Genomic DNA, 22,410 nt, shown 5'->3' with positions numbered 1-22,410 from the left:
ATGGTAGAGAGAAACTAGTGAAAAGAAAAGAGAAAAATATGAGTAGAAGATGTTGAAAAGATGAAGAAGAAGAGCTCCCCAAATGGTCTTACAAGACTCTATTTAAAAATGTAGGATTTTTCTTCACTTATATAAGATATAATTTCTAAGCATTAGTTGTGTTACAACCTAATGAAACTACAAAAAATCAAAGAGATTATGTTTAGGCAAAATATGATACTTATGCTCTAAGAATTAGATGTGAACAATTTAATGAAAAACATTTAATCAAAGAATATCATATTTTTGCATAATGAAGAGCTAAGTGTAATATGCTTTAACAATCAATAATAGATGAAAAATGCATATCTTTGATAGAAAAATCCATAAACAATGTTGTACAAATGGGAAATCAACATACAACAAAAAATACTATCTAGTTACATTTTGCTTCATCATCATCTTAATAACCTTTGAAAAAGATTAGAAGCTCATAACTAGATAAAAATTACAAAATAACATACTTGACATGCTCTTCAAAAGATAAAAATGGTAGAGAGAAACTAGTGAAAAGAAAAGAGAAAAATATGAGTAGAAGATGTTGAAAAGATGAAGAAGAAGAGCTCCCCAAATAGTCTTACAAGACTCTATTTATAGGCAAAATATGGAGATTAAATTAATCAAATTAAAATAAATAAATTGATTAATTTAATTGTGTTGGGAAGTGGTAGGATAAATAGAGTAAGTGTAAGAGTATTGGAAAGATGAAATGTTTGGTTGGGTAAAAGATTAGTGAAAAGCTAGGGTAAAAAAATGAATTAGGAATGTTTATTTAGGTAAGAAAAATAGGGAAGAGTAAATTGATATTTGAGTGAAAAATATTGGGAATGAAAATGTGATTTTTGGGGTCTTTTTGTGGCTATTTGGCAGCTGGTGAGGCAGCAGGCATGTTGGGCCTGTGTTGGGCTTCGGTGGAATTGGGCTAGCAACTTGGGAGAAGGGCAGAGGTTGATTGCTTCACGTGAGGCAGGCGGCTGAGATCTATGATGTGCATATGTGATGCACGGCTGGGCAAGAAGCTTCAGGCGTGGGATGCTGAAGGAGTGGAGTGCTGAATGGTGAATCAAGGGCAGCTGTTGGGCGGATTGGGCCTGGCAGATGGACCTTTGAGCCTGTACTTTTCAGAAATGCCACTTTCCTTCTTTTTGAACTTTCTAGTATTTATTCCACTTCAAGCACAAAAATACAACATATTACCTACACAAAATAATATAAATTAAGTCATAATAAAATATTTTCATTTATAAAATAAACCATATTAATTCTTTGAAAATATTAATTACAACTTAATTTAATTTAACATTTAATTTCAATAAAACACACTTTTTTTTTTACTTCCCTAAACACAATAGCTTAAATAATTAACTACCATATTCTTACAACAAAATAACTATAAAAACACACAAAAATCTATAAAATTAAAATAATCCTAATAAATTCAAAATTACTTAAAAACTTAATAAATTATTTAAAAACTCAAGAATTAAGCAATAATTAGCACATAAAAAGTGGTAAAATAACTCTATTTTGTAGAGTTATCACACCCCCAAACTTAGAATTTTGCTAGTCCTCAAGCAAAAGAAAAATAAAAAACACACATTTTTTTTTATTTGGTGATATCAAAAAATGTCATCCAAGATTGTACATTGAAAATAATTTATAAAAAATATGAATCAAAATTAACCTTATGTAATTAATTCCATAGTCAATCTTGCTTTGAAAATATATATTTTAAATTAGAAGTCCAAAACTATTTATCAAGTTATTATGTGAATTTTGGAAAAATTGTTGTAATAAACTTTTTATTTCACATATTATGATGAATGATTTTTTTAAAATTTCATTTTTTTTTATAGAAAATAAAGTATAAAAGCACAAAACTATATAAATATAAATTACTACAAAGATAATATTTTTTTTGTTTTTTTTATAATTAATATAAAAAAAATAGAGACTCTACCATCCAATTTTTTTTGTTTTTTCTTTTTATTAAAAAAAAATTATACCATTTTCAAACACATGAAAGAAGTAACCATATAAACCCACTACCCCCAAACTTAATTTATGCATTGTTCTCAATGTATCAAAATACAAATATAAATTGAAGCGTGAAAGAGTTTAGAGTTTAGAATGGTCGTACCTCATCATGGAGCATTGTCAAGAGTGTAACAAAAAACAAAAATCAAAACAAGAAGTTAACCTAAAACATAAATAAAACACACAACAAAAGTGAAATATAAAATGAAACATAAAAATATGGGTTGCCTCCCACAAAGCGCTTTAGTTTATAGTCTTTCGCTCGACTAAAAATTATTATTATTATTATTATTTTAACCTACATCCAATCGATGGTATAAAATTTCATTTGTAGAGTGAGTTATGACTTTGATGAAAATGCCATGAATAAGAATTGATAACGTCACACCTATAAGAAAATTAGAAATATGCAATTTTAATGGAATATCAATAAAATAAGAAAATTGCATATCTATATTAGACTCTTTTTCATTTTGAGTAAATATATAAATTTGTTCAATTATGGGCTCTTGAAATGTAATTATATCTTTTTCGTTTTCCTTATGAGCCTCGAAAATTATTTCATCCAACTCTTTTGTTTTATTAGGGGGTTGGATGCATATTACAAGTTCTTCAACAACTTCATTCTCCTTTTCATTTTCAATTTGACTATTTGGATTGGGAATGGGTTGGTTGGAATAAACTTGTTTTTCTGACTCTATAACAGTTGCAAGTTGTCCTACTATTGTCTCAATTTTTGAGATTGACTGAGATTGGGCTAGTAAGATTTGGTAGGTTGATTGCATAAACTGTTGTAGGGTATCCTCTAAAGATGGGCTCGTTTCTTGTTCAATGGGATATGATAGGTCGGATTGGGCATGACTTTGATTATGCATGTTGAATTCATGCCCTATTGGAGACTGGGTATGACTCCATGAAAAATTTGGATTATAGGTGGGGGAAAATGGCATATCTAAGGCTTCACCATAATCATGCATGTCATTAGTTTCTCCATAATTTAAATTTGAATGCTCATAATAGTTGTACTCAGAATTCCAACTATAATTAAAATGATCCATATGGTAAACTAAATGACAAACTAATAATTTTTTTTTTAAATGACAATTAAGGTAAAAAGAAAAAGAAAATAAAATTAAGAGAACAATGTTAAGATATTAAACAATTACATGATAATATGGTTAAAAAAAACAAAGAAAAATAAGATAAAATTATCAAAAATTAGACAAGAGTAGGGAGGCATAGCATGCCATCAACCATAACAAAATTAAGGTAAAAATTAGGTATCAACTAAATGATCAACAAAAAAATAAATAAATAAATAAAAGCAAGGAGGCACTAATGCCATCAACCAACACTAATAATAATAATAATAATAATAATAATAATAATAATAAAACTTAGGAGGCACTAGTGCCATCAACTAAGATAAATAAAAATAAAAAATAAAAATAAAAGCTAGGAGGCACTAATGCCATCACTAGATGAGACAGATTGTTCAAGTATGTAGGAGGCAAAAAATGCACTCAACTATCAAGTATTTAGGAGGCACAAATGCACTCAACTAAAAAAAACATAAAAAAGTAAAAGAAAAAAAAAGGGTTAGGAGGCACTAATGCACTCAACTAATAAGTAAGTAGAAGGTACTAAATGCCATCAACTACCAAGATATATATAATATAATATATAATATATAATATATAACAATATAAATAAATATATGTATAACTTTCTTTTTTTTCGATTTTTACTCTTTTTCTTTTCTTTTTTTTTTCTTTTTTTTTATAGATATATATTACTTTTTTTTTTGTTTTTAAGATAATAGTGCAAATAAAAATAAAATAACTAGTAGAAGAATGTTACTTACCTTTTAGAAAGATCGTTTCTTTCTTGCAACTCCCTTGCAATTCTCTTTACCATCTTTCCTTGGATTTTCGATATCACTAGGCAAGGTGCCTTGTGGTCTATTTCTTAGCTCATTAGCTAGTTGCCCCATTTGAATTTCTAAGTTCCTCAAGGATGTCGCTTGGCTCTAAATCACAACATCATTCTTGGCCATATATTCTTTCATTAAACTCTCCAAAGGGCTTGATTGAGACACTTGAGGAGGAGGTGCCTGAGCTCTTGGTTGTTGTTGAGAAAACCCCGGTGGATATGTAGGCTAGTTTTGCATTGGTGCTCCGCTTGAACTAGCTCCTTGACCCCCCCCCCCCCCCCATGAGAACTTTTGATGCTGCCTCCACCCCGGATTATAAGAGTTTGAATATGGGTTATTACGGTTGGCATTTTGATTTCCCACATAGCAAACCGAAGCGGGATTCGAAGGACAACTCTCAAATGTGTGCCCATCTCCACAATAAACACAAGATACATCAGCAACTTTTCCCATAGCAGCTGGTTGTACCACTCCCCCCAAACTCATGTTCTTGAGAAGGTTAGTCATGGAAGAAACTTGAGCGGTCAAAGCTGTCAATGCATCCACTTCAAGTGTACCAGCCACTTTTCGACTTGTTGAGGCTCTAGCATTGGACCATTGATAATTGTTGCTAGCTATCCTCTCCAAAATCTCATAGGCTTCATTGTAGGACTTAGAGAGAATAGCCCCATTAGCTGAAGCATCCAACACCGTGCGAGTGGAAGAATTGAGCCCATTATAGAAAGTTTCATTTGTATACAATGCAGAATCCCATGGTGTGGGCATTTCCTCAATAACTCCTTGAATCTCTCCCAAGACTCACAAAATTATTCATCCTCCAGGTGCTGAAATGACATGATTTCATTGTGAGCCTTTGCATTTTTGGTAGGAGGAAGGTACTTCATCAAGAATTTTTCAGCCAAGTCATTCCATGTAGTCACTAAGTCGGGAGGAAGGGTGTTGAGCCAAGCTCTAGCTCGATCCCTCAAAGAGAAAGGGAACAATTTCAACCTTAGGGTCTCGTCACTCACTACTTGTGGCTTGAAAGAATCGCTCACCTCCAAAAATGAACGAAGATGAAGATAAGGATCCTCAGTAGGCAGCCCACTAAATTGACCCACTGTTTGCAACATTTGGAACATAACGGGCTTTAACTCGAAGTAGGGTGCTTGAATTTCATGCCTAACAATGCCCGAATTGAGCTCATTAAACATGGGAGTAGCATACTCCCTTATGGCTCTCTCTCGCTATCATCAGCCATAACAATTGCTTTAGTGACATTATTAGCACCCTCAACTCCTTCAACCTCTTCAGCCATATTAAGGTGATTTTGAGCCTGTTGTTCCCTTAGTATTCTTCTAATTATTCTTTCAATCTCAGGGTCAATAGGAGCTAGTTCAATGCCTTCTTGCTCGTTCATATAGTAAATCACCTGAGCAATCACAAGAGCAAGCAAACAAAGTCAGCTCAACAAAGAAAAATAAATTGCAAGTAATTGATATTACAAAAATTTATAATACCAACCCCTGGCAACGGAGCCAAAAACTTGGTGTGGTGAATTTAAATTGATTTAAATACGCAAGTGCACGTAATCACAAGTAATATAATGATAAGTAGATCGTCTCCACAGGTACTAAGGGCAAAAGATCATTTGACCCTCTAATCCCACTAAACCTCAAATTTCTCTTATTATTCCCAATTAATTTCCTGTAATCCCACAATACATATATTTTCCCCAAATATAACTCATACTCCAATGAGTCCTAGTAATTCTCCAACTTACCAAAAATACCCCTAGGCTCACCCCAAACTGGGTATTTATCCCCGTTGTGACCTTACTGCTACTTTGCTCAATAGGATCGACTCCTGCTGAATATCTCAAATATATCCACATAATAATGTGGTCCCAGTCATATAATACATATAATTACAATTATACCATCAACGAGTCAAATTATGAAAATGCCATTTTCTACTATAAGAGGGCCTATGAGCACATTTAATATACCTAAACATGCATAACTTATTTATATCATAACATAATTCACATAATCACACATTTACTCAATTAATTAACACATAATTACTCCATGTGTCCTACCGACACGCTAACTAAGGCACTAACTAAGCCTTATTAGGAATTTTGGGACATTATAGTTACTCTTCTACAAACAGGTCCTGTACAATTTTCTCATACTCTGTCTATTCGATCAGATGACACCACTAGAAATATAGGTTTCTACTTCAATTTTTACACAAACAATAATTAAAAACCGAAGTAAAAGCTTCTAAATAGGTTTTTACTTCGCTAATGGGAATTGTGCTTAAAATAAATAGGCTATTACTTCGCTTTTTATAAAAAAAAAAATGAAGTAAAAATAGCAATAAGACAAGGGTCGTGTTTGGTTGGTGAACCACGGGGGGGTTTCCACTTCGGTTTTTATGAAAGAACTGAAGTGGAAAAGTGTACGTACCAAACAGGGCCCTTAATTATTGTGGAACCCTTTTACTTCGGTTTATATATAAAAACCGAAGTGGAAAGTCATTCCACTTCGATTTTTATATATAAAGTAAATTAAAAGGGCATGCACTGTTTGGCGTGAGTAAATGAAAACTTATTTGCGGTGAAAATAATATTATTTGTGACGATTATTTTCGCCGCAAAAAAGTTGAGTAGTCATGAAAAACTTAGGTGAAACAGTTTGGTGGGAATTTTTTGGGGGTATATTTTCGCTTCATATTTGCAGCGAAATAATGTATTATTTGCACCGAAAATTTTCGCCGCAAACAAAGCTCATGATTTTAGGATTTAAGTAGAACAACGCCATTTAACTAATTTTTAATCAAGAACCTTTATCTGAGGCGAAAATAAAGGGTATTTGCGGGAAATTTTTTGCCGCAGATAATGGTGACGATATATCTATCCCAGCCCCTTCTTCTTCCTCATTCTTATGCCTCCTTTCTCTCTCTTCTCGAGTTCTATCTGCAACTCCATCCGAGCAGACACTAGACGACCCCAGTCGACCCAGATGACCCAAACGACCCCATCCAACCCCTCCCCTACCCCATCCGACCCCACCCCGACCTCTCTCTCTCAAAAATTCCCAAAACCCATTTTCCTAAAATCCCCACAATATTTCCTAAATCCTCCTCCCCCACCCACCACCGACCTCACCAGCGGCATCTTCCATCACCCACCATACATGTATGTCTCAGCCTCTCTCTCAATTTATTATTTATTTTTTGTAGATGTAATTTTTTTAAGATATATTTTTTTTAATATTATTACCCTAACTCATTTTATTTTGGTGCCACCACCACCACGACGCCAGCGAAGCAGTGCTGGAGCTTTGGGCAAAGTTAATATTTGTATAAAAAAATCTTTAACTTAGTAATAATAAAAATAATATTATGTTTGAATTATTGATATTGAAATTTTTATTGGATTCAATCTATAAGTTTGATATTTTATGATAAAAAATAGATTTTAATTTTATTTAAAAGTTTTATGTTAGTAAAATGTTTGTAAGAGTTTGAATTGTTTTACTAATTTATTGTATTAAATATGTTGTATGTTGTGGACTGGATTTAAGAGTTACTTGCATATTTAAAATTTTGAGATAGTTAAAAATAAAGTCATTATACCGTCTTTTAATCAATTAAATATATATAATAAATTAAAGTTTTTAATAATAAAATTAATAAATAACTATTTGAAAATAAAAGTGTTAATTAATGTAATACTAACTTAATTAAATAATTTATTAAAATCAAATTTTCACAATAATATTAGATTTTAACATATAAAGAAATCAAAAAAGACTTAAATAGTTAAAAAACTAAAAAAAATGATATCTAACAATATTTAATTATAAATAATTAATATTTTTTATTTTTAATTAAAAATTCAATTTGAATGTTAAATTAAATTTTTTAATAATAAAATTACCAAATAAAGAAATCAAATAAAAGTGTTAATTAATGTAAGACTAACTTAATTAAATAATTTATTAAAATTAAACTTTTACAATAAAATTAGATTTTAACATTTAAAGAAATAAAATAAGATTTATATAATTAAAAAATGATATTTAATACATTTTAATTATAAATAATTAATAATTATTTATATATTTAATTTGAACGATAAATTAAACTTTTTAATAATAACATTACCAAATAACTATTATAAAATAATATCAATCATTACAAAATTAATACAAGGCTTACTTAATTTAATAATTAATTTAAATTAAACATTAACACATAAAATAAATAATAAAGTTAAACTATATAGAATAAAGTTGAGAAATAATAATATATGTAATGATTTTTAAACTTAAGTATCATAGAATATATGATATAAGGAAATGTCATAAAACTTAACAAGTCATAAGACATCATAAAACATTTTGATTTGTCTTGCTTTTATTTGCTAGTAAGATTTTATTACATAGGATAGAATGACTATTATTACATAGTGATATTTTTTTTCCTATAGTTTGATCTATAACTCATTTTATAGATCATAATATATGTACACGGTAAACCTGAATGGGATGGGTTCTTTACCCTTATAGAAATAGAGTGAAAAGGAGGATCATAGGATGCACACACACACACGTAGTTGAACTATATTTAATTGTGATTTATTCGTGTATCGCAGATGCTTATAGATAAGAGTTGGACATTTTTGAGAAATTGTAATAGTGATGAGCATTGGAACGGTCTCCAAGTCTTTATGAATTTGGCGAAGCAACACCAAGACTGTGATGGAAATATTAGATGTCCATGTCTGAAATTTCTAAACTCAAGGTTCCATTGCGTGGATACGATAGAGGGACATATCTTTCGATGGGGTTTTCAAGAAAGTTATCAATAGTGGATTTTCCATGGGGAGGTGGAAAAAGTTGTTGTTGATAAGGTAGTCGAGGATAACGAATATGTAGATGAGATGATCGACGTCATTGACGATTTCATCTTACCGGAAAATACATTAGTGATGACAATAGTGATAATTTGATTCTCATTCATGTAGCTTCAAGTAGTGATGATAGTGATTACTCAATATAGTAGAATTGTGTTTTCATATATGTACAAAATGTTATGTTTAGAAATAATAATGTCTCTTTTTATTAAGCCAATGTTCACTACTGCAAAAAAGGGCAATTGTGTCAATCAAACACGTCAGTCAACGCAGTTGACTGACGCTGTTGTCCAAAAATTAGCATTTGTGACAGTTAGGCACTGCCACAAATGATGGGGCAATTGCGTCATAACATACACTGACGATGTTTAATGGGGTCGTTTACGTCAGTGCCGCACTGACGCAAACGGGTCGTTAACAGCGTCAGTGGGGCACTGACGGTAACGGCCCGTTTGCGTCAGTGGGGCACTGACGCAAACGCCTAAGTGAAACGCGCGTTTCAATATGGAGTGTTTGCATCAGTGCCCACTGACGCAAACGGGCCGTTACCGTCAGTGGGGCACTGACGGAAACGGCCCCAATAACCTAAATAAACCTCATCGTCCCGTGTACAGACCCATTTACCTAATGTTCAGAAACGAAAATGCTTGAAAAACTAGAGAAACCAGCGGCGCCTCCTTCTACATTTGCTCACCTAGGTACGTTTTTGTAGAGTCCAAGAACTTTACTTAGCTAGTTAGATAATAGTAGTAATAGTAATAGCTAGTAGTAGTTATAGTATGTTTATTACTGTGGATTTTGGTTTAAGCCGGGATTTAGTTGGAAACTCCTAGCAATAGTTATGGATTTTATAAGTTTAACCTATAGTTTAAGAATATTAATTATAACATAAGGTTTGATTAATATTGCTGGTTATTAATATGATGATTATTATAACCTAAGGTTTAGATAAAGCCAATAGGATTATGACACTTGTTATATGCATGATTATTAAGAAATTATTATTTTAATGATAAAATAAAGGAAATATAAGACTTAGTCTTTACCAGAATCTGTTAGGAGCATGATATTTATTTAGATATTCATATATTTAGACTCACAATTTTATTTATTTGTGATTTAGATATTTTATTTATTTGTGATTTAGATAATTAAATAGATTTTTCGTAACTTTGGGATACTGTAACTTCCGACCTATTTTTGACCCAGTTATGTTATGAATTTCGAAAAATATTATTTCTAAAAAGTTGTAGATAATTTAATTATCTTTCTAACGGTATAAAGATATTATAAATCGGAGTCTTACAGCTCTAGATATGTTGATTTTACTGTAGATTAGTTTAGAGTTACGGGATTTAGAAAGTCAGAAGTTAGGATTCTATTTTAAATTTAAATTTAAATTTGGATTATAATTAGAAAATTTGTATTCCTTAGGATTCTATTTTAAATTTAAATATAAATTTGGATTATAATTAGAAGATTTTTATTCCTAGAACTTTATAAATAGGACCTAGCACCAATCCTATTCATTCATTCTTCAAGCATTGGTCAGAGCCTTCTAGGTGCTAGTGAGACTATAGGGTGATAAACACTTGGGTTGGGGTTATAATATTTGTCATTCTAAGCTTATTAGACACTTGGGAAGTAAGGTTCATAGAGTGTATTTCGGTTTCGAGGTGTAGTTCGGTCATAGCAATTTCAAAGGTATTCCTATTCTTAGTTCCTTTTCTGTATTGTTTCATTAGTTCTTATAGTTTTTCTCTACTTAATTCCTAACTCAATCTTCTCTATTCTTAGGCATCTCAGTTCTTCGAACTTGAGATTTCTTGTTGGTAAGTATATTCTCGATGGTTTAGTTCATTCCTCTTCATCTCTTTCTTTTAGAAAACTCACATCTCTATTAATGGTTTTTAGGAGTGTTCCAAAATCCTGACCCTGTTCTCATATCCCGGTATTTTTGGTAAGGAAAATAGGCTAGATCTTGTATGTTTGTATGATATGTTATGTTTTTATGTTATCTTATTTTTAATATGTTATGATAAGTTTATGTTTTTATATGTTATGTTATGATTTACCCTACCTCAAATATTAGACAGGGGACGTAGATGGGTTATCATACACTGCATGTGATCTAACCTACCTCAAATATTAGACAGGGGACGTGGATGGTTTATCACATGTCATAATGGCCATTATTAGTATAGTCTTATATAGTATATGTTATGATATGTTTTTAGCATATGTTATGTTATGATATGATTTTATGTGTATGTTTATGTGTTTAGTAGTTTTTCCTTGCTGGGCATTAGGCTCATTCCTTTATGTTTATATGTGCAGGAAAATAGTTATGGCGGCGGAAAGATTCTTGGCAGCTTGAGGATGTGTATTGAGCATGGATGGAATCGATGGATTGCGCGTTCGATTCGAGAATGAAATTTTTAAGTCTTTTAGTTATGATTTCTATGTATTATTTTTCCGCACTTAATTTTGTAACCAATTTATTTAAGTTATGTTTTGTTTTCAAAACAATGGGATCCCATATCCTAAATGAATTTTTATGTATTTAACCTTTACTTTACAGTTTTTAAATAAAGTTATGGTTATTTCATATGTACGTTTTCTTAAGATTAGTATAGTAGTCATTAATGATCCAAAGTCTAGAATAGTTGGGTCGTTACAGTTTTTATCAATTTTTTTTCAATTTTAATATAAAAATAATGATTTATATATGTTTATGTAACTTATATATAGTTTTTTTTAAATTTTTTGTATAGATTTTGTATTTTTTAAGATTGTAGTTTGAAAACCCATAAAATTTCTTGGTTTTTTGGGGTTTTCTACATCAAGAACTCACATTGCTCAATTACCACAAATAAGTGCAATTTTATTACTTTTTGTGATTTAAATTTAATTTTTGTGATTTTTTTTTTATAAATTGACATAATTTCGGATTTTTTAATTTTTGGATAGTTTTATATTTATGATTATGTAATTGTTTCAGGTTTAAACTTTGCATTTTAATATTTGATTTTTTTATAATTTTTTTATTATAATTAATTTTATTTTTATTAAATATTTTTTAATTTAATTTAATTTCAAATTTACTTATATAAATGAGTGTATATATATATTAACGGATATATTTTGTATAACTTTCATTTTATTAATTGTTTAGTTTGATTATTATTGGAAAATTTTTGTTTATATTTTGTTAACTTTTTAAATTTTGGGTTTAATTGGTTAAATATGTATATATTAAAATTGTTTTTTTTAAGTTATATTTTATTATTGATTTAGTTAGGATATTTATAGTCAATTTTTCTTTATGTGATTTGTTAACTTTTTTTTTTTTAAAAAAAACTTTATTTCGGGTTTAAGTATATAAATGAGTACATATAACAAATTATTTGTTTTCTTTAAGCACTTTATTGTTTATTTAGTTACAATATAGCTTTAATATATTTTTCTTTATATTTTGTTAACTTTTTTATTATTTTTTTTGTTTATTGTTATATTTGAGTAGGTATTTTGTTGACAACTTTGTTGGTGAGATCAAGCTTTGGAGGATTTTATATTAGAGGTAATATTTTAAACCTTAATGTATAATTAAGATATTGAACTTAGTAGAATGTACGAATTATAAAATAGTGGAGATAGAATCTGAGACTGTGTGTTGCGGTGATATAAGGTTGTAATTGTGCATGTTTGATTGATTACTTGATTTTTTGTATTTATGTGATGAATATAGGTTTATTTAAATTTTGGGAAATATGATAGAAATAAGATAAATGCTACCCAATTTTTTGTAAGATTTAGTAATTTGAGCAAGTTGGTGAGGAAATTTTAGTTTAAGTAGGTTTAATACTTAGAAATTTAGAACACACAAGAGTGCATATATTAACTTTGATATCTGAATTACTTTTATAGTTTTGATCACAAATGTTAACTCTAGATAAATGTTTTAAAAAAATTATACTGTTGTTTTTCTGTTCATACTGCTGTTTTTCTGTTTCTGGTGCTGATTTTTTTTTATCAAAATAGGCCAGGAAAATTGGCATGAACATTTGCAATTTCCCTGGTTAATACTTTATGTGACAGTGCCCAACTGACGCAAAAGATACTCATTTTTAACATTTGTGGCAGTGCCCCACTAACGCAAACCAGAGTGTCATTTGCGTCAGTGGGGCACTGCCACAAATGCCAGTTTGTGACAATGCCCCACTGACGCAAATGACACTCTGGTTTGCGTCATGGGCAATTGCATCACATATCAAACTTACGCAAAAAAATCAATTGTGGCAGTTATAAATTGACGCAAATGGCCTTTTTTGTTGTAGTGGTTTGTCTCACATTAACACTACCTAATTTTTCATATTTTAATAAATATTTTTGTTATAAAGATGTCAGCAGATGTCGCACGCTCTCATGGTGGAGATGCATGTGGTGATCCTACCCCTGATCCTACTAGGATCCATTCATCTTGTTAGTCAGATAATGAAATTTAGTCTTTTTTAATTTTGAAAAATTAAGTGATCAATTTTTTTTATTATTTATCAATGTGTTTTATTTTGTTATGCAAATAAATAAAACAGCTCCGCGTATAGGGCGTGGAGGAGGAATGGGCCAGGAACTCAAAAAGGCGAGGCACAAAGCTGGAAAACCAATTCCATTAACTTTTGACCCAGACACTTATAAGCCATTGGGTAAGCATGGAACATGGTTCATGCATTTAGTCGAGAACACCGTAACTAACAAATTACCACAAATTTTCATAATTGGAAATCAGTGCCTGGAAAATACAAACAGTTGCTTTATACCACTGTAGAAGTAATTAATTCAAATATATTTATAAATAATATGTGTTTTGGAGGTACGTTGTTTTAATAATTTTTTTTGTTTTCAAATTGTAGCACTATTTTGATTTAGCAGGGAAGCTAGGCTATGATGAGTTTATTGAGGCTAAATATGATGGTGCTGTCATCAAATATCTTGATAGGAAAAAGCGTAGGAAGGCACACTTCAATAAAGTTTATGGTGAAGATAAGAACTTAGAGCGGGCCCTCAATAACCCCCACAGTGGTGTTAATGCTGAAGATTGGAAACAATGCATTAACTTATGGTTGGATGAGAAAGTAATTAAACGAGCCGAAAATAATGTAAAGAACGCCCTAGACTAATACTTACAAAACATTCGCATAACGTAATTTATAAAAGAATACCATCCATTATTAAAGTCTCAGGGGGACTTATTTAAAATCATGCAAGTTGGCGCCATAAGTTTAAAATAAAACATAGGTTTTTATGCAAGGTTCAAGAAAAACCAATTAAGTTAAATAACAGAGTCCCACTGATAATTTAGGAAAAAAAGTCCCTTAAAACAAAACATAATTTAAATGGCGTTCTACTTTGATCGTTTTATCGTCCATAGGATTGCCCCACGCCATACACCCCATGATGAAAGAACTCCTCACGTCACCACGCGTGCCATAGAGAAAACCTATTTGCTACCTGGAAGGAAACTAAGGGGGGTGAGCTAAAAGCCCAGTAAGGAAGTACAAACAAATAAGCAAGTAAGAAAACAACAAACAACCAAACACTAACGTTCATCTAACACATCATGGTATATCATAACATAAACGTAACGTTTCATCATATCATAACATAAATGTGACATATCATCATATCATAACATAAATGTGACATATCATCATATCATAACATAAATGTGACATATCATCATATCACAAACATACAGCATACATGAAGAGCATGGAACGCTAATTGTCCATGTCACCCTATGAGGTAAACAGGAGATCACTGGTCCTTGAATAACCTCGGCGCGTCCGCCCTAGGAATCACGTCTCAATGTCCTTAGTAACTCGTTCGATGTATCTGACATCGAAATCTGTTTGATGTATCTAACATCGCATTCTGTTTGATGTATCTAACATCCATACACATATCACATTCAACAGATCATCACATTAAGGCATTCAAAATTTCATAACAGTTCATTCATAAAATAGCCTTACCATTCATAGCATAAAATCATAAAATCTATCTAACTTCCTTACCTCAGGTCCAAGCTAAGAATTTCACAATCTTTTCAACGAGCCTATATCATAATCAAAATAACGTTTCTTAGGTTCATAAAATTACTATTTTGCCCTTCCATACAACTCATGTGTGCATGGGCCATGCACTCATGATAACAGTTACACTAAAACATGCAATTATCGCCAAAAGAATAATGCCCGTTCTACTCATTTTACTAACATGATTGCTTTATAAAAATTACATAGTTGAATAATAATCATGATTCTGGACGTAAAAGTTTATTTGCATGTAACATGCATACGTGGGAATGTTGCGTAATAAAGACGTTTTCAAAAACGATAATTCTACATTTCTTGCTTTTATTGTTTGAAAATCAATAGCCATATTACATGCTTTATGTTTCTTTAAAATTTCTAAGTTGATTTAAATTTCTCAAAAATTTATTTTATTTTAGCTCAAAATAAAATATGTGACATTTTCATTAAATAAATATTAACTTACCAAGAATTAACCAACAAGCTTGGATTTAATTAAAATACCTATTTTAACATGTTTCTTTAGAAAAATATATTTTATTATTGTGTTACAAAAATGATGTGAAAAATATATTTTAAGTGTGGAAAAATACATTTTGATTTAATTTATTTAAGACTTAGTTTTTAAGTAGTAAAAACCCATATGTGACAATTTAATAACAATTGTTAACCTTTTTAAAACAAACTTTCAGCCACTATTTATTTTATTCAAAAATCACAAATAAATAGAGTCTAAATATTTTTCTCAATCAAAATAAAGAAAAATCATTATTTATCAAAATATGCATTCATACCATTAAAATATTATTTTTCAATATTGCCATAACTTAGGAAAAATAATTTATTCCAAAAATTACTCAAATTCATTTTTAGTGAAACTTACTTCATATTTTATTACAAAATTCCAGCAACTATTATTATCATTAAAAATCACCATACTCAATTTTATAAACCCATATTTTTTCTCAAAATTCAATAAAAATTATGTAGGAAATTAATTGGGTAAAATATCATAACATGAGACTTAAAATCCTCTTTTAATTTCATAAAAATTAACACATTCATCAAGAACATTATTTATGCATGCAACTCATCTTTTTATCAACTTTTACCCAATTATTTTGAAAAAAAACAGCAAGCTTAATTCTTTGTAAAACTCAACTTTTGTCTTAAAAATTACATAAAATCATTCATGCCTAAAATCTCATTATGCTCTTATAATATGCATGATTCTGATATCACTAACATAATCACATGAATCCTTTTAAAAAACATTTGTTGCAATTCCATGAAAACCAACAAAACATTATCAATAAAATAGCATATAGTAAATTTATAAGCACCATATTCACATATGCCTTATATTAACCTAGCATATTTCTATCATTATTTTCATGCATCTCATAATTTAATCATTCAAAATATAACATGCATCTAACAAAATTTCATGATCAAAATATCAAGATTACCACTTATTCTCTTACCCACATATCATAGGTCCTAAAACATGGATCAATTATATTGTAAATCACACAACATATCAAGAACACCCTTGGGTGTACCTAGGCCGAAATCACCATACAAGTATTCATAGATTATTACAATTTTTTTATGCATAGCAAAATCAACATCACAACCCTTAAACACAAATCATACTCTCACAAAATCCAAATCCTATACATCAATCCTACCAAAATCAACCATTAGCACCATTAGCAAAACCTCATATACAACCCACCAAAAACAATATAAGGCTAAGGAAAAGACCATTACCTCTCTTGATTGTAAAAATCAAGAACACAAAAGATCAATACCCCAAACTCCACACCCTTGTTCAAGCCTAGGGTTTTTTTATGGGAAAGCCACCATGAGGAGGAGGAAGAACCCAAACACACACAAGAAAATAACACAAATCAAAATCATATTATCAAAAAAAAGATTAAGCAAAGAGAAAAACAAGAAGACATACTCTAGGGGGTTCCTCTTCACTTTCTCCTTCCTTCTTCCTTTCTTTCTTTCTTCCTCTCTCTCTCTCTCTCTCTCTCTCTCTCTCTAGGTCACGGCAGCCACACACACACACAAGAGAAATGGCTCTTCTCTCCTTTCATAGCCCCTTTATCACAAATCCCCCCATAAAGTCTCCCCAAAGACAATAAGGTAAGTTTCCATTTCTCTTTTATTTTTCTTAATTTCTCTTTATTTCAAAAAGATACAAAGGAATAAAATGTGATCATGCCTATCCCCAAATGATCATGGTCTTCAATTTTTTTTATTTTTACCATCTTAAGGAAAGTATTCCTTTCCCACTAGGTCACACGCCCAACTTCTTGTTTCCCTCTTCTTTTCTCTTTTTTTTTTTTAAATAAATTACCCAAATAAATCTAAAATAAGGATGCTCTTGATACATATAATATTTTAAACAGACTGTTTATAGTGGTCACTGTAACAGATTAATTTATTTCACTCTCAACTGTGATCTTCCTTCCCTTCCCTTTCCTTTTTTTTGCCGTGTTTTGATTTTATTTATGTTTTATTTTCCTTTCTTGTGTATTCTTTTTACAGTGACAATCACAGGCTTCAGGGTTTTATAAACATCTCTTCAAAAAGTCCTGCATTTGACCTCTTATCTAAGATGCTTGAGTATGTGTACCTCTTTATATTGCATGAACTACAATTTATATTTGTATGTTAGTGATGATGTAGATTGTAATTGTTCATGGATTTATAAACTTTGTATATTAGAGAGAATCGTGGGCTTCATTTCTATATATATTCTTATATTTGTTTATTCATGTTGTTTGAGGCATAATACTCTTATTTACCAAAGGAGAGATACAAATTCAACTTAACAAGATGCTCTCTACACTAAATATGCATAAGCAAAATCTAGAACTAGTCAAATTTATTATTAAAAATCTAGAACAGTCTTACATATCTATTAAAACAATATTTTTAATGTTTCCATTAACTATATCCAGCAACTCAAATTTGGTGTGCAAGAAATTTGGTGTTGATTTATTTCTCTTCTTGTTTGGTATGGTTTTAGGGAACCAGGCAGAATGGTCAAGGAGTCAAAGCTAATTTGGTTATTGAAAATTTTAAATTTTAAGGTATTGTGATAGATATTATAGATGTATAAATAAAAAATGACCATGGCTATATATGCTTTGAATTTATTACCACTAATATAATTATAATTAAATTTTTGTTTTTTTTTTCAGTTCACCTCCGACAAGCCATATACTACTCAAGAAATTGACGAAGTTAGAGAAGAATGGACAATGTTATTTTTACAATTGGTTAGAGCACATGATGTTATAGCTAGCTAATTACAATACATGTTTAGAAATTTTAAATTTATTTCGTAAAATTTTTTTGCCATTTTTTTAGTATTTTCTTTTCAAATTTCTTTTGATACATATTCGACACTCAAATGGATGTATATTTTTAAATCAAAATTAAAATTGTAGTATTTTTTTTTAAAAAAAATTACTTTTAAGGTCATGCAAAGCAAGTCTTAAAAAATTACCCGCGAGTCCTAAAAAATTACTTAAAGGCACTTAACCCGATTTTTTAGGACTAGTGTTGCGAGTCCTAAAAAGTTACTTAAAGGCACTCGATTAGATTTTTTAGGACTCGCATTGCGAGTCCTAAAAACATTCTTTTAGGACTCGCAAAGTGAGTCCTAAAAATTTAATTAAAGGCACTCAACCAGATTTTTTAGGACTCGCGTTGAGAGTCCTTAAAAACTTTAGTTTTTAAGGCTCTCAAATAGAGGACTCGCGCCCCGCGAGTCCTAAAAAAAATTTTAGGACTCGCATGTAGAATCCAAGAACTTTACCTAGCTAATTGTTTAGTAGTATTATAGTATGTTTAGTGTTATCTTTGTTACTATGGATTTTTGGTTCAGACCGGGAATTATTTGGACACTCATAGTAGTACTTATAGATTTTCTAAGTTTAACCTATAGTTTAAGAATACTAAGTATAACCTAAGGTTTGATTATGTGACTGATATTAAGGATTATATTTATTATATTATAAGGTTTAGACATCAACCAATAGGATTTTAAGCACATGTTATGAATGGTAATTAAGGATTAAGTATTTTGGAGGATTAAATTAAATAAGGGTAAAGTTTGAATGTTATAGGGTCAGTCAGCAGCTTTGAATACGTTGAGGGCTTAGTCAAGGCTGTTTACTCCATTCAAACTTAGCTAAAAATGTGTAATTTCGTGTTTAATTATTCAGCATGTGCCGATATATCGCAGCTGTAGGGGGCGATATATCGCAGCACGTAAATACAGAAAACACGAAACGATGCACGGTCGCCTCGGGCATACTGGCCCAGGCGATATATCGCCTACAGGGGGCGATATATCACCTCCTCCAGTATGTTTTCAAATGTTTTTGAATTCATTTCCTTTCAGCCATTCAAACTCCTTCAACAGTCCAGCGTCTTTTGAACGAGTCTTCAGCCTCTGCTGAACGATTATTCAAATGATTTTCACCTAAAAAGCCATTATCTTTATTCAAGTAAAATCAAGATATTTTCATTCCCAAACTCTATAAATAGGACCTAGTACCCAGCCATTATTCACCATTTGCTCTAAGTTCAGAAGCTGCTAGTGTTAAGTGAGTGTGAGAGTGTAAACACCTGGTTTGGGGAAAAACTATAAGCTTAAACATCATAAGCTTATCAAACACTTTGGGAAGTGAGTTCTATAGTATTTCGGTGGAGGTTAGATTGATCTTGCAAATCTTTGAGGTAACCAAAACTCTAGTTTCTTTCTGTATTATGTTTCCTTTCTCTTAGTCTTCTACTCAATTTCCTAACCTCATTCTTATTTTGGTTAGGGAATCCAAGTTCTTAAGCACTTAAGTTGTGGTAAGCATATTTTCTTTTAATGGTTTAGTCTTCCTATTCTCTTTCATTTCATCTCCTTTCTTTAGACTCACTCTTGTTCATTATGGTTTTAGGAGTGTTCCAAAAAGTCCCAACTCAGTCCATTTTATCCCGGTAACTTTGGTAAGGAAAATAGGCTAGAATCTATATGTTTATGTTTATGTTATCTTATGTGTTATGTTATGATATGTTATGAATGTGTTATGAATTTGTTATGCATGTGTTTGTTGTAGGCTTGGGCTTATGCCCTATTTGACTAACAAGACCCCAAAAAGATTGTGGGCATATGCCTATTTAGCTGGTAGGACCCCACTAATCTCATGGGCATAAGCTTGTTTAGTCTATGGGACCCCAAGTAATAATGGCCATTATAATAAGTGTATTATGTGTTATGATATGTCTTTACGTTATTATGAAATTATGTTTATGTTTATGACTATGTGTTACATTTTCCTTGCTGGGCATTAGGCTCATTCCTTTCTGTTTATGTGCAGGAAATAAGCTTTAGAGGTGGAAAGATTCGTGACGCTTGGAGGATGTGTATCGATGATGGATGGAGTCAAGGGGCCGAGCGTTATTCGATTCGAGGATGTAGTCTCCTTTTAATTTCTATGGTTTTATATGTATTTTTCCGCATTTTCTTATGTAATTCTTTTCATTTAAATCATGTTTGGTTTTAAAAGACAATGGGATCCCAAATCCTTCTTAGTATTCTGTTTCTTTGTAAATAACTCTTATTTTGCAAGTTACTCAATAAATTATGGTATTTTCGTAAAAATGTAAGTTTCATGTATAGTTTCGCTAATGGTCCAAATAGTCTAGAGTAGTGGGTCATTACATCGCAATGCTAGTCCTAAAAAACATTTTTTGTAGAAGTGTCTCTCTCTCTCTCTCTAGGTCACGGCAGCCACACACACACACAAGAGCAATGGCTCTTCTCTCCTTTCATAGCCCATTTATCACAAATCCCCCCATAAAGTCTCCCCAAAGACAATATGGTAAGTTTCCATTTCACTTTTATTTTTCTTAATTTCTCTTTATTTCAAAAAGATACAAAGGAATAAAATGTGATCATGCCTATCCCCAAATGATCATGGTCTTCAATTTTTTTTATTTTTACCATCTTAAGGAAAGTATTCCTTTCCCACTAGGTGAACTCAATTAATGGAAGTTTTACACTCCACGAACCTTGAAAATCCAGCACTCAAGCTCTCAACATGTCTTCCAAGATCTGAATCGTTCATTCACTTTAGCCATCCGTCTGTGGGTGGACGTCAGTACTAAACTTGAGTTTAGTTTCCAATCCCATTTACATTCTCTTCCATAACGCAGAGGTAAATCTCCCATCAAGATTGGACATTATAGAGATGGGAACCCCATGTAATCAAATTATCTCAGCAATGTACAAGTCTGTCAGCTTATCTGCACCATCTGTTGTCTTAATGGGTAAGAAATTAGCAGATTTTGCCAATCTATCCACGATAACCCGAATTTCATTGTGTCATTTCAGAGTGTGTGTTAACCTGGTAACAAAGTCCTTGGTGACCATTTCCCATTTCCACTCAAGGATCTCTAACAACTACAATAACCCCGCGGGTCGCTCATGCTTCACCTTGGTTTGCTGCACGTCAAACAATGTACCACGTACTCTACTACATCTCTCTTCATTCCTACCCACCAAAAGTATCTTTTGAATTCATGATACATCTTAGTGGTTCCCGGATGCATAGCGTAAGGAGTATTATGAGCCTCGTAAAAGATTTGTTTCTTGATCTCCTTATCATTAAGCATGCATAATCTACCCTTGAAACCCAACACTCTATCCTCCGAGATGTGAACTCTATAAATAGGACCTAATACCCTGCCATTTTTCTCATTCTTCAAGCTTCTAGGGTTATTATAGAGTGATACACATGGGTTTGGGATAAAAGCTTTATCATCTTAAGCTTTATAAACACTTGGGAAGTGAGATTTAGTGTGTTTTCTATATCGAGGTGTAGATCGGTTCTAGTACATCCAAAGGTATACTTATTCTTAAGTTCATTTCTATATGGTTCTTTAGTTTTCTCTAGTTTTCTTTACTCAAGTCCTAACTCGTTGTTTTCGATTGTTGGTTAGGATTTTAAGTTCTTTGAACTTAAGATTTCTTTTTGGTAAGCTTCTTCTTTCTGGTTTAGTTCTCTTCATTACCATTTCTTTTCTTTAGAAATACTCACCATTCTTATTGTTGGTTTTAGGAGTGTTCCAAATCCCTCCTTGTTCTCAAAATATCCCGGTGTTGGTAAGGAAAATAAGATATATTTTATATGTTTATATGATATGTTATACTTATGTTATGTTATCTTATGTTATGTTATGTTATCTTATGTTTACATTATGTATAGTATGTTTACAGTCCTTGGGCACATGACTTGTGTAGCTAGCAAGCCTGAAAAATTTATGGGCATATGACTTGCTTGGCTAGCAAGCCCCACAAATCTATGGGCATATGACTTGCT

General features: G+C 31.2%; 1 non-coding gene across 1 annotated transcript; it reads left to right on the top strand.

Moving 5' to 3' along the window:
• Window positions 1–4,756: 4,756 nt before the first annotated feature.
• Window positions 4,757–4,862, top strand: LOC133820107 (small nucleolar RNA R71). Its single transcript, XR_009886540.1, has one exon. It is a non-coding gene; the product is annotated as a small nucleolar RNA R71 (small nucleolar RNA).
• Window positions 4,863–22,410: the final 17,548 nt, after the last annotated feature.

Source organism: Humulus lupulus, chromosome 2 (genome assembly GCF_963169125.1).
Source record: "Humulus lupulus chromosome 2, drHumLupu1.1, whole genome shotgun sequence".
NCBI lineage: Eukaryota > Viridiplantae > Streptophyta > Magnoliopsida > Rosales > Cannabaceae > Humulus > Humulus lupulus.
The sequence above is the reverse complement of the archived record's forward strand: the minus strand, read 5'-3'. Positions and strand labels throughout refer to the sequence as shown.